Raw genomic sequence first — 15,000 nt, 5'->3', positions numbered from 1 at the left:
TAAGTGGTGTATGGGGTATGTATGTTTGTGATTGTGTGATTTTGGATTGTGAGTTTTAGTGTTGTGACTGGTTCGACTTCATAGTCTCGGGTTACTGAATTTCGAGATTTCAGTAATTCGAGATTATGAAGTGAAACTATATATATATATATATATATATATATATATATATATATATATATATATATATATTAATATAGACACAAACACACATACATCTACATGTATAAATACATTTCCTGTACTGTTGAATGACTGTGCTTGATGATATGTTTATGACAATATCAGGGCATTGTACATCTGCCATGGCTTAGTGGTAAATCACTTTGGCTATAGTGTGAAGGGTCCTGGTTTCCAGCCTTGCAAATGCTGTTTATTTGGTTGCTGGCAGAACAAGGACCATTGGATACAGAGTGATTAAGGCACTTTTAAGCAGTTGTAAGCAGTTTTGCGTGGGTTTGCATGAAGGTAAGCACTGCTAACTTCCGGTTACAGTTTCTTATAATCAGTTAGCTTCTAAATTGCTTAACATTTGTAGTCATTGCTTACACCCACTTACTGCTGCTTAAAAGTGTTTACTACCGCTTAACCCCACACTAATTTCTTTAAAAGAAATAAAAAAGGGTTGATAGGAATGTGGCGGAAAAGGGGCACAAAGAGGGAAAGACGGTAGGGAAAATAGATAGGGATGTGCAGGATGGGTGTAGGGAAGTTTCATAGCTGCCCATTTCTTCTACAGCAACAGCTGTGCATATACACTGATTTGGAGGTAGATTTGGATACTCATACCCCTGAGAGAGGGGTGAAGACAACAATAATATGTTGTGAAGCCAATTAGATCAGATTACATGTGTCCAGTGGACAAGTGTATGAAATGGACAGCTATGTATGGGGTGAGATTTTTTTTTGGAAACAGATTACCCTTTTTTTTAAGGTGAGAGTGGGATGTTGAGGAGGGATAGTAAGTATATTTGGGGAAGTAGGTTGGGTAAGATAACAGACAAGACAGACAAGACAGCATACAGGGGCAGTATATGACACATGTGGGGAGTAAACACCTTGGATAGGGAGGGGTGGAAGCCCATAAGCCTCCTAGTGGAAACAGTGGGACTGAGGTCCCCACCCATGGACAGTCACCACTATACCTTCACGGCCCTGAAGGTGGCTGTGCTGTGGGCTGAGTAGGAAGGGCAGGCTGACCCTCTAGTTGTGCCACGCGGCCCTCAGGCTGGCATAGCAGATCTCCAAACTCCCTGTGGAGGTTGCTACCCACCAGACCCTGGACCTGACGATGGGTGACAGTATCCTGTCCGTGCCTGCTCCCGGGGGGTGAGCCCCATCCCCTGAAGCAGTTCCACCCAAAGGTGGTGCAGGACCAGCAGACAAGGAGGTCCCGGAGTGGGCCCCAGATATGCTGATGCCTGGTGCCAGGGCCAGATGAGGTGGGAGAAGTGGGTCCGCTGGGACCAGGCTTCCCAAACATACTATGGTGTTTCAATTTTACAACATATGTGGGTTAGTAATAGTCAACCCATTCCAGGATTACGTATAACAGCATGCATAGATATTCCCATTAACCTAAAACACCAGTTATGGAACAGTTGCATAGCAAACAGAACTCATGCATATATGGAACCACAGTGGCCATTACAACAGCATGCTGGTACATTGATGGCAGCATGCCACCAATGTGGAGGTATTTCAACATGGCACATGCATAGAACAAACTTCAATATTTATCAAACAATAGGACATATGTCCCAACGGTAGATTTAATAGTGCACATACCGATTGAGTTGTGTATTTAGTTTATAGTTGCAGATATGGATGGGGTAGAGAGAAAGATGTCAATTAACAACTTGAATATCTCTGTAGTTCTCATTACTTTCCTAGTCAGTGCTGTGATCTGTACCTTACAGGTATTATTATGTTACACTATGGCCTTAGTTTGGACAGCGTTATGCATGTAGACAGCTATATACATGAACTGAGTTTTTCTGCAGTATACACCTCTTACCTGGTATACCTGTGGAGGTATTGTTTGTTAACACTACCTGTCTGTTTCTATGCATATTCCCAGATTCCAGGTTGATGTTATGCACATACCTCTCCATCTCTTATTGCACACACTCTGAGCATGTTTTGACAACAAGCAGGTGAAACCTGGACATAGTTTGACTATTGCCCTCATAAACCTTTGGTGAGTTGTACAATGACAGGTTTGTTTTCATAAACATTTTCCAAATATTTACAGGCCTAACAGTCAATTATATGACATTAAATGCTGCCTACATGTCAGAGATTAGCACACTGATATGCCAGGGGGACAGGGTAACAGCCAGCAGATATAGGCCAATTCTCTGGACATTCCAGACAAATCTGTGTAGTCGAGAGGTATGATTCTGCATACAGCTTACTACCACTCCCAGGATTTGAACCATGGTTGTGTGTGCTAAAAATACAACACTTCACATGTCAGTTGAGTGTGCTATTTGGATTATGTTGTCTATCTTTGCACTGTTTTCTGTCTAAGTCTCTCTCAGTTGTATAATATGACCTCTTGTGATTACAACAGTCATATGCAGACATTCCTACACATTTTATTTATGTAGCACAGTGTGGGTAACAGTGCTTAATACAACAGTACTGTTAAGAGATTGCAAAACTACATTACCATATGATACCAGAGTAAACACAAGCAGTCCTGCAGTTAGACCTTTATTGTCAGGCTGTTAAGATTTTATTTACATACAACCTATATGAGACTCTTCCTGCCATATTGTCTGGTTTATTCAGTACATGCTTTATGCAATACAGGTTTTATACTGGCAATTAACTTTCTACTACTTTTAGATTTATTTCTTATGGCAGTACATGCAAGAGTATTACCAACCTGCCTTGCGACGCAACCTCTGCAATCTACAGGCATGGGCTTCCCGGTTCACAGCCCGCTCGTCTGCCACTGTCAGTGACATAAGAGGTATATTTAGCCATACTTATCCATAATATACATGAGCTGGCAATTATTAAACAGGTAGTAGACTGATACACGGCTGGGACTGGGACATCACCCGTCTGCCTAGCCTCTTGGATCGACTGATCCAAGAGCTCCCTATTTCTCCGCTTCAGGTTGGCAAAGTGATGCCTGACCTGCTCATCAGTTCGAGGTATGCCATTGGCACTGGTGAGGTCACAGGCAAGATGGTCCCAGGCTTCCACTTTATATTTGGAGCCCTGATACGGGCCCTGCAGCAGTCTCTGGTCATGGTCTTTAACAAGGAATCCTGCCATGACTTTGGACTCCTGGATGCCCCAACACTGCACCCAGAAGTGCAGTCCTTCTTCCACACTGGTCATAGTGCCTACAGGAGGAAGCTGCAACCAGTTATGAGATGTATTCCCGGTTGTGGGGTTTAAATAGGGCCAATTTCCTGCACTTTGCCATGATTGGATGGTTTTGAAAATGCTAAACTATGGGCAAACCTGCTTACCTAAGGTTGGCATTGCTTAAAGGGGAATACCAATGGGCAAGCTGATTTAGCTGGACTACACATTGCTTACACCTAGTAAGCAGGGTTGTGCAATGCTTAGCATTGCTTAATTTTTAATTTGCACACTATTTGCTATTTGGCATTGATTTATTATTCATTACATATTATATGTGTGCTTGGTATCCATGATTTATGTGTATGTACACTGTATGGGATCCTGGTGTTTATTAGGGGATTTCAACACTTCATTACAATGACACCTCACATCTGGACTTAATGCAGTACTCCAGTTCACATATTTATGTAACGTAGTAGCTTATACAACATAAAACTGCATATAGATTCCTTTCACATGTAAATTTTGATTTTCCTATAGTGAGGATCTGTTTGGTGATGCCTCAGTCTTGTGTACTACTGTGATGGCTTACTGTTTAACTATTGTGACTATAGTGTACAAGGTCCTATGTTCAAGGGCTGTTTATTTTGTTGTTGGGCAGAACAACGGCTGTTGGATACAGAGTGACGAAGGCACTTTTAAGCAGGTTGGTGCGGGTTTGCACGATGGTAAGCAATGCTAACTTCCCGTTAAATATGCTTACAGAGGGTTAGCTTCAATATTGCTTAACTTGTGTGTGCATTGCTTACCTCTGCATAAACAGGCTTAAACCCACTTACTACTGCTTAAATATGCTTACTCTCACTTACTACTGCTTAATAGTGCTTACTCCCATTTACCTCCACACTAATTTAGACAGAAATATAACATGGTTCTTGGGAAGTTGTCGGATTTGGGCACTTTATGGATTCATCATTCATTACACATTATACCTTCAATTTGTATCCCTGATTCATGTGTACATATACTGTATGTGGCACTTATGTTTATCTGTGGATTTTACAACATTATTACAATGACACCTCACAACTGCATTTAATGCAGTACTCCAGTTCACAAATATATGTTACTTAGTAGGTTATACAACAAAAAATGTTTTTCATAAGGTGATTTGACATGGAAAATGGAATTTATTGAAGTGAGAATCAAGCCGGGAATGACTGCTCATAAGGCGAACGTTCTGACCACTACACTATTGCAGTATTGCTTCATTTGCCTGTATCTTAATATTTATCTTCTTGTGCCATTTAAGCTACAGTATGTATAGCTAAACAATGGGCAAACCTGCATACCTACGGTTAAATTTAATGTTTGATAAAAAAAGTGTTTATATTATTATATTTTAAATATTGCTCTTATAAACTTGGGGGGTTGTTGTTAGGGTAACAGGATTTGTTTTTATGTACATTTTCTGATGGATTTGATGTCTGACACTCGTATGTTTGCCGTTATTTCACATGAAATCATCGCATATAAATCAACAGTGATTTGGCAGGGTAAATGAGGGACAGGCCAGACGTATGTGCCACATATCTGGATTCTGCATCGATCTATGCTTTTAGGGGTATGCAACCCCCTATGAATGGTCTCGCTCATTGTAATTGCCACACGGCAGTTCTTGACTGCGGGGGCGTGTATATTGTGAGAGCTCTACTCTCAGACATGCCCCCTACAGTCCTCCACACTCCATGTCCGTTTAGGAGCTGAGGCAGTGCACCTTCATTACTATGCATCCGCGCTGCCATGCTGTTCCTAAACATTGGTTCCATGCAGGAATAAGCTATTCCTGCATGGAACCTTACTGAATCCTGGGGATTATGTCAAAAATCAGAACTCTACACTGGTGTAACTAAGAACAAATAAAATCAAAAAAACACCAAATGGCACATCACAATATAATTTAGTAAAATTAAGCATGTCTGTTCATAAAATTTAAGAACTTCACCAAAAAGAGTAAAAAAAATAAACCATTTCTTTTTAAAACAATCCTCTACAATTAAATTAATAGTCTTCCAATCACATTCAACAAATTCTCATTAAAATATATCAGCTTAATTCTAATAGATTCTAAGAAAACTTCCTTCTTAATGTGATACTTAATATTTTATGTATAAAATTACTTTAAATAATATAATTTACTTGCAAAGGTATAAATACACAATAAAACAACATCACATTTTGCCTGACTTCAATACGAATATACTATTAATACTAGAATTATAGCTAATGCCAAGATATTTGTAGAATTCAATAAAATGTACAAGTACAATTCCCTACTTTCAAAAAAGGTTTCCCAATTCTCACCCCTCACATTTGGGGGAACTTTATCTATAAAAAGGAAAATAAAAATAAAAAATAAGATGTTCCATTGAACGTTTAAATGATGCATGTTTTGTTACCCCTTATTTTTATAGAATGAATATGTTCATTTATTCTCAACCTGAAAGCACATTCTGTTTTTCCAACATACAATGTCTCACAGGTTATATACACTGTCTTTCATAAACAGAGGCATTGGAACTGGGAAACCATTTTAAAAATAAGGAATTGTACTGGCAAATGTTATTGAATTCTTCACAATATCCACAGCTAGCCTATTGCCTCCCTATGAAACTATGAACCTATGAACAGCTCTTACTTTGTCTTAAAACTGTTAAAGTATTACACACATACTTTGCACAGTAAGTCACTTTGAAAAGTTAGGTCTACAGTATAAACATCCTGAGATGATAAGGAAAATTGGATAAGGTCCTTAGCTTATGGGGTAGGTAAGAGTCCTTTTAATTTGTGCAGCCTGAGGAGAAATACAAGCACAGATAGTTAATTTCTCAGTTATCCCCTTGTACAAATACATTGCTAAATGACTGCATAAGCAGGGAGGAAACAGACTCAGGACTATAGTTATGGAGATAATTACTCCTGCTGCTTTATTTGCCCATTTTATAGAAATACATTTTTTTAGATTAGAATAATATAAACAATGAACAGTATCAATTTAGTTTAAATAGGTCCCTTACTAGCAATATGGAGGAATTTCCTGTCAACACTAAAGACACTGATATTGAAAAACTTGTTTTGTAAGATAAAAAAAATACTAAAAATCATTCAACAGCCAAATAGTACCATTTAAATCATAAACAGTCATCAGAATGGCATTGAATATATTTACCCAATTAATAAGACAATGATGTGCTTACATTTTCTTAACAGCAGAAAAGACAGTATTATAAGATATCTAAACAGAGTACAATTATAGTCATGGTTTATTTCCATTTCTAATCTTCCTTTAAAATTTCTGCTGATTTGCAAATAGAAAAAAGCAGCCACTTCATTCAGCATTGTAGACCTATTTTTTTAATTATTTTGCCTTGCTAATTAAACAATTGTTCCATATAAGTTTTATCTACTTTTTGTTTGTATATCTGAATATTGACTTGTGTGTGTGTGTGTGTGTGTGTGTGTGTGTGTGTGTGTGTGTGTGTGTGTGTGTGCGCGCCAGCCTGCATGGGCATGAGCGTGCTGTGATCTTATCTCATTCTAACAATCTGCATCCATATACAAAGAAAAAAATAAAAATAAAAAACACAAAAAACTGTTAATTGAATATGATGCATAAATTTGGCATGGAATGAAAATAGGAAACAGAATGTGTGGGCTGAATCATATTAAAAAAGTATTGTTTAATACCTGTAGCAGGGCAGTTTGGGTCTAATTAGAAACAAAATGCAGATTTAAGACAACTATGTCTGCTCACAATAAAAGTGTATCCCCAGGATTCAGCAAGCTCTGCACGGTGTGCAAGAATAGTGCAAGAGCTGCAGCATGCAATATGGCTGACGAACTATCCAGGAATGAGCTCCCAGGACGTGCACAAGTGCTACTACACTATTCCTTCATGGACACCACTGCTATATGCTAATTACCCCATTTGCAGGTGAAGACCATGCAAATGAGGTGAATTAGTGATCCAGAAAGCAGGCAGGCATCTGTGCAGCAGTAGTGTAACCTGTAGAAATGTATTTGGTTACTAACTGAATACATTTCTGCAAATTATAAAATGGAGGCATGACAGCTCCAAAGAAAGCATGTATTCAATGGAGTAGGCTTGCCAATGGCTAGATATATGGCCATTGGCATGATAAATAGTTGCAAAATTATAAAAAAAATAACTTTAATTTTTTTTGCCCGATTTCAGATGTTTAAGCGTAGGGCAGTGGTGCGCAAACAGGATCAAGCCAAAAATACGAAAACAAGTAGGAAATAAGCTTTTAAACCCAAATCAGCATTTTTCCATGATATTCAATGGCATGCATAATACAACAATACCAGGGAGAACTGGTTGCTAAGGGGAAGGGTGCGTGTGAGTGTGGTAACTATGAATTAGCATTCTGTTTTATGCAAATGAGGGGAGTGATACTGAATGACAGATTTCCTCTCAGTGTTAGTTTCCACCCAACTGTGTAGGTGCAGCAATACAACAGCGCAAGTCTAAGAGCTGAATGACTTCATAAGGGGGTGTGTCATGCTTGCTGTAAGCGCATTGGAGCTCTGTGGCTCATGTTTCCCCTTAGCTAAGCACAGCTAAGGAAGGGAGGGGGTGTCAGATGTTCTTGAGCACTGTGTACATAGCCTAAACAGGTGTGCATGCTGCACACCAGATTTGAAGCAACAAACAAAAAATAACAGGAAATAGCAGCTCTGGTCACAGTTGATCACTGGGTATGCGCGGCAAGCCTCGGCTTAAACAGAAAGACAATGGGAAGGGAAAACAGCAGTAGGAAGGCAATCAAGGAGAACTAGCATAGCTGACAGGTGGAATGTATCAGAATCAGCCAAATACACATACAGCAGCCCAGCACACTACTATAAACTATGCAAACACCTTTCAGGCTAGTTTTTGCGAAATTAGCAGTAGGAAGGCAATCAAGGAGAACTAGCATAGCTAGCAGGTGAAATGTATCAGAATCAGCCAATTACACATGGGACATCCTAACACACTACTATAAACTATGTAAACACCTTCCAGTCTGGTTTTTCCCACAAACTACACCAGCGGTGTACACAGATGGGGAAATTTTACCTGACAAAACTAAAAACATGTTAGGTGCTGCTGTCACTCTCAAACATCAATATGTACAAGAGGCTGTGGGTGGTGAGGATGTGAATGGTGATGACCAACCCACAGTGAGGAGAAGGAGAAGAGTGTACAGACCCAGGGTAACCTACCAGGGGCTACATGACCTGGAGATAGTGGAGCACAATAGGGCAGACAGGGACATTCTACAGCAAATTGTTGAGCTGTGCCAGACACACCTCACACACAGAACCAACAGAAGGGAACCCATCCCAGTGGATACCAAGGTATGTGTAGGCTTAAGAATATTAGCCACAAGTACATTCCAAAGGCAAACTGGGGATATCATGGAGATCTCATAGGCATCAGCAACCAGGGTACTCCACCAGTTCCTGGATGCCATTTCAGCATATGCCGGTGACCACATATATTTCTTCAACACCCGTGAGGCGTTGGCCAGCAATATGCATCTCTTCCACCAAACAGCAGAATACCCCGAGTTAGTGGGTGCTATAGACTGCACACACATACACATCAAAGCACCATCTGGAGAGTGGGATAGGGTCTACATAAACCACAAGGGCTTCCCCTCCATCAACTGCCAGGTTGTGTGTGATGCCCAGGGCATTATCTTAAATGTGTGCTAGCAGCCCTGGAAGCTATCACGACTCCCACATCTGGCATATGACACAGCTGTACCAGTCATTTGCCAGTGAGGACATCCCATATGGCCACCTAGTGGGGGATGCTGGTTACGCACTGGAGCCGTGGCTGATGACACCCCTCAGAAATGCACACATACCTGAACAAGAACTCCATAATCAGCACACACACAAACCAGAATAATAAAAGAGCATGTATTTGGGATGCTCAAGTCATGATTCTGCTGCCTGGACATATCTGGTGGAGCCTTGCAGTACTCTCCATCTGCATGTAAACAAGTGTTTATAATATGTGCCATGCTACATAATATGATCCTGCAGAAACAGCTGCAGCAGGAACAGCACGGGTCAAGGCCACACAGCCCCCACCATTGCCGAGCCCATCACAGGTACAGAGTGACTCAGAGGAGGAACTACCTGAGCCTGCCTATGTAGGCAGAAGGAGGCATGCCCAGTATGCCCAGGCCTTGGCAAAGAGACAATACATAGCACATACACTGACACGGTACGGACTCAGGGAATGACACCTCTCCCTGACTCGCACATACAGTAAAAGGGATGACAAACATGACATTACCTGTGCTTTACCATGTATAGGAAGTGTACTATGTGCATCCAACATAGTCATCCCTCCAGCACCATCCTCAATACTGGCACAGACACAAGGTAAGTAAGTCTTCCTATCAATTGCTGAATGGAGTAATATGTTCTGATAGCTGTATCTATGGTATGGATGTGACCATGCAAGGGAATTGGGTGGCTGAATGGGATGGCAGCAGATAGTGGACACCTATATGAGCAGCATGAAATCCATAACAAATATTGCTGTCAACATACTTGGCAGTACTAGACAAGGTGAAAAATCCCACTGCAGTACATTTCATGGCCCAAATGTGTGTCTATAGGACACACACATGCTTGTCAGTGTGGCTCACATACCCACCACCAGCCTCAGCCAGCAGGGCAGGTGTAGATGACCATAAAAAAGTCTGGCTAAGGCCTCCAATTGATGGCAATGTTTAACAGTCCCCCTCCAGACCTACAAAGACAGACTACAACAGGTCTGGCAGTTGTATGTCAGTTCTGAAGGGTATGAAGTCTGAAACTGAAATGTAGGTCAATAAAACCTAAGATCTGTACAGTACTGATATGCCTCCAGTCTGCATGATAGGTCAGAATGCAAAATGAAATGGAAGCCAGCAGAGTACCTGAAATACCAATACAGTCATAGCAAATGTTTAAAGTCATCAGGTGTGCCCCCCCCCCACCGAATCCCATGTAGAAATGCAGTAACATGTAAGTGTGAGGTGTAATAATACTGGACCACAGATTACCCGAGCTGGCCCAATCTACAGGATTGATTGTTGCATGTGTGCAATATGCAGAGGTCCATGTGTTAGGTTGTCATGTGTTCAATATTGTGTGGAAGTGGTCCACTTGTAGGCATGGAGGGCTGTGTGTTGGTTGCCCACAATGCTTCTCAGCAATTCCCATGTCAGTAGTTGTCCATACTCACTGTCCAGATGTCAATATCTGTCACTGTCTGAAAGATGAACATGCCATGAATGTGGGCCCATACATACACACAGTACACAGGTGGAAGTACCCTAGACAGAGTGCATAAAATTTAACTGTCAACTGAACACAACTTTGGAATTGTATGTACAGGTTAGCAGCACATTAGTTGTCTGTGTAGTATGGAATACTGATGTAGTCTGAACAATCAGTGGCAGACCACAAAAGGCACAGTTATGAAGTAATGAGTGACTGCCTATGTCCCTGCACAAGGCAGTGTAAGGGGAATGTCCCAGGTATATCTGTGAGTCAGCTACAAGTAGCTTCCATATCACACATCCACTCAGCTCACCCCACCATCAGCCACAGGTTTATCACAGGTCATATCCTTGCTGTTGGGAATGAGTACAGTATGCCCTCACTTCTGTATGGGAATACCCACAGAATGCAGCATGCTGAAGAGGTGTCTTATGCAGGTGTGTCCCTAGCTGTAAGCAACACCCTGCATATATCCGGACCAATAGGTCAATACATACAGGAACTATTGCATTAACACCTCAAACACGTACCCTGTCACCCAAGGGGAATCCACTGTCTCAGAGCCTGGGAATGTAGGAGTGACAGAATGCACTGGCCTGCTACAGATGGCCTGTATTACTACCAAATGGCCTACAGTCCTCTGTCAAAGGCCTGTGCCTCACCAGTAGTGCCAATATATGATATCTCATGGGGTCCCAAATAACAAACTAACACAGTCAACAGAACACAAATGCAAGGCCATATAGACAAACCCCAGTAGAATACCCCCATGTCCTACTGCATGAACTGGGGGCCAATCCTTAAATACTGCTGGGATGAACGGCCAACTATACGGATACTTCCCCGATATTGCTTGCATAATGTTAGCACGAGGATAGAATACCAGATTGGGGGGGGTGTAGATTCATGGACATCATAAAGTGCGTGAAGTCTGAAACTCTGATATGTGCACATACTACCCCTGCCTGCAAAGACAGTAATGGGTGGCTACAAACCTGCTTGTAAACCACAGTGTGAAGGGTAACTGACCAGATATATGAGCCCTGCCTCTGGGTAACCTGGATGAATCTGTACAGCTGAGAGGTATGGCCGTGGCAGGATATGGCCATTCTGTTAAGTTGATATATGTAGAATAAGGGGATCCTCAGCCACCATACTACCAAGGAGCTGGACCATTTATACAGACCCATCAGCAAGTTTCTGTAGTAACCCCTCCAGAATGGCAGGAGTGTGCAAGAATGTGTAGGCTGCAGACCACAATACTGGACTCAGCTTCATTCATCTTGTATTTCCCAGTAAATAACTGAGTAAATAATTATATCTGTCAATAGTCGATGACATAATACATCGCAGTGTAAAACAGTACATATGTCTGAATATCTCTGCTAACACCAACCATGTAACGCAAGCAGCACAGACAGCAATAGTTACAGTATCCCCCTATCTGTCACCCATTGTGACTCCATATTGTCAACCTATGTACAGATAACCTGCAATGCTATCTGTAGGTTGAGAACACCAAACCCTGGACTGGAGTACAACCCTACCTGGAATGGATTAACACACTCAATACAGAAGGTCATACTGGGCATGCTCCTACACTTAGAGAAATGAAGCCCATGTCTGACAACACAGTGGACTATATATATATCTGTCATTTGCAGATGTCTGTGTACACACACCAAATTGTACACCATTTATGCTTCACACACACTTTGAATAGGAGTACTTACACATATCCAAGGCCAAAACACTATAATATGTCAAACATACACACACAGAGATGTGGGGAATAGAGAGACAGACAGTGACAGATACAATTCCATTATAAGGCCTTTCCCACCCACTACACATCTAATTGGCTGATATCGCATGATGTGCAGATGCCAATCACTGTAGACATTCCTTTTCGTAGCCCTCAGCCCTACAGTGTCTGTGGTGCTTGTGATAATTGTGTAACACAATAGTAAAAACCAGTATTCCTGTAGCATTTGTATACTCAGTCCTATTAAATGTAAAGTTGTGTGTGTGTGTGTGTGTGTGTGTGTGTGTGTGTGTGTGTGTGTGTGTTTGTGTTTCCAGAGGAATGATTGATGGCCCATTCACATACACTGCACTTCCCTTTGCTCATGTTACCACTCCTGCTGATGTCAGTCACCTTGAAATAACCCTTGGCCAAATCTCAGTCCTATAAGCTTTATGGTGCTTGTGATAACTGTACACAACCATAGTGTAACAAACTATTTAGATTGTAGCCCTGGTCCTGGCAACTTTGATGATGTGTGTGAGAATGTGTAAGTCTTTGTTGACACCTGCTTTTGTGGTCATTCACACTTACTGCACTTCCCTGACCCCTCCTTTACCTCTGCAGCTGATGTCACTCACCTTCAAAGACACCTTTGGGAAGCACTCCAGCATATAACTGCTGTGGTGCTTATGATAACTGTGAAATACCATAGTGTAGCAAACTAGTTAGCTATGAGTTCTAATCCTGGTCTTGCCAACTGTGAAAATGTGTGTATGAGTCTTTGTTGACACCTGCTTTTGTGGTCATTCACACTTGCTGCACTTCCCTCACTCCTCCTTTACCATTGCAGCTGATGTCGCTCACCTTCAAAGATACCTTTGGACAACTCTTCAGCATATAACTGCCATGGCCATTGCGATAACTGAGCAATACCATAGTGTAGCAAACTAGTTAGGTAAGAGTTCTAATTCTGGTCTTGGCAACTATGAAAATGTGTGTGTGTGTGTGTGAGTCTTTGTTAGCACCTGCTTTTGTGGTCATTCACACTTACTGCCCTTCTCTCACCCCTCCTTTAGCATGGCAGCTGATGTCACTCTCCTTCAAAGATACCTTTGGACAGCTCTCCAACATATAACTGCTGTGGCACTTGTGATAACTGTGTAATACCATAGTGTAGCAAACTAGTTAGGTATGTGTTCTGATCCTGGTCCTAGTAACTATGAAAATGTTTGTGTCAGAGTGTATGAGTCTTTGCTGACACCTGCTTTTGTGGTCATTCACACTTACTGCCCTTTCTTCACCCCTCCTTTGAGCACTGCAGCTGATGTCACTCAACTTCAAAGATGCCTTTGGAGAGCTCTTCAACATATAACTGCCGTGGTGCTTGCGATAACTGCATAATACCATAGTATAGCAAACTAGTTAGGTAGGAGTTGTAATCCTAGTCCTGGCAAGTGTAAAAATGTGTGTGTTTGTGTGTGAGTCTTTGTTAACACCTGCTTTTGTGGTCATTCACACTTACTGCACTTCCCTCATCCCTCCTTTAGCACTGCAGTTGATGTCACTCACCGTCAAAGATACCTTTGGACAGCTGTCCAACATATAACCGCCGTGGTGCTTGCGATAACTATGTAACACTATAGTACAAATGCATAGCTAGGTAGGGGTTTGAAACAGTATGGGGAAGTGTGTGTGTGTGTGTGTGTGTGTGTGTGTGTGTGTGTGTGTGTGTGTGTGTGTGTGTGTGTGTGTGTGGGTATGTGTGTGTCATCAGTATCTTGGTCGGAGTTGGTGTGATTGTGTAAATAACACGATCCATTGCAGGGTGGGTTTTGCTACATTTTCATATTGAGGACCCATATGTCTCAATGTCACATTACAAGGCCTACAGTTGTCAAACACCATAGAGGTTGTTGTAGACAATACACAGCCATACATTTATATACAGGCAACCATTATAATACCCAGAGACCTCTCTCTACCCACAGATTGTACACAAACATGCTTGGCTCTTTCTCTCTTCCTGTCTTTCTTTCCCTCTGTCTCTCTCTCACCCCCTCTCTGGTAAATGTGGAAAAATGCATCTGGTTTGCATAGGCAGCAGCTTGACTTTGGTAGGTAATGCTCATGATCAGCTGATGGCCTGTGCATGAATTGGAGTCCTCCACTTGCTAATTGTATATGTAACACCTGCAGTATCATTCCTATAGCCAACTGCATGGGAACACACCTCTATAGGTAAGCAGTGCAAGCGGGTGTTAGCTCTTCTCCCTCACTGTGAGCAGGACTTCATGTGGGTGTGTGACAAACACCATCACAGAGGGTAGTTGGAAATACCTCTTACAACAAACACTGTGGAGACACACTAAAAAACTGGAGGGGGATGTTTCAGACATGGGGTCAGAATGTTTGTATCACTGCTCTACATTTGAAGTAATGTTGGTTTAACAGGGTTTGTGTGGACATGGCTGTCCTGCATGATTTAAAGTCTGGCATGACAGTGTTATGTGGCTGAGAAAACTCTCACCTGTAGGGCTATCTGCAGACTGGCCACAGAGTTTGGAGCCTGAGATTTA

Source organism: Protopterus annectens, chromosome 1.part0 (genome assembly GCF_019279795.1).
Source record: "Protopterus annectens isolate FY-2018-M chromosome 1.part0, PAN1.0, whole genome shotgun sequence".
NCBI classification, from domain to species: Eukaryota; Metazoa; Chordata; order Ceratodontiformes; family Protopteridae; genus Protopterus; species Protopterus annectens.
This window is presented reverse-complemented; position numbering follows the sequence as displayed.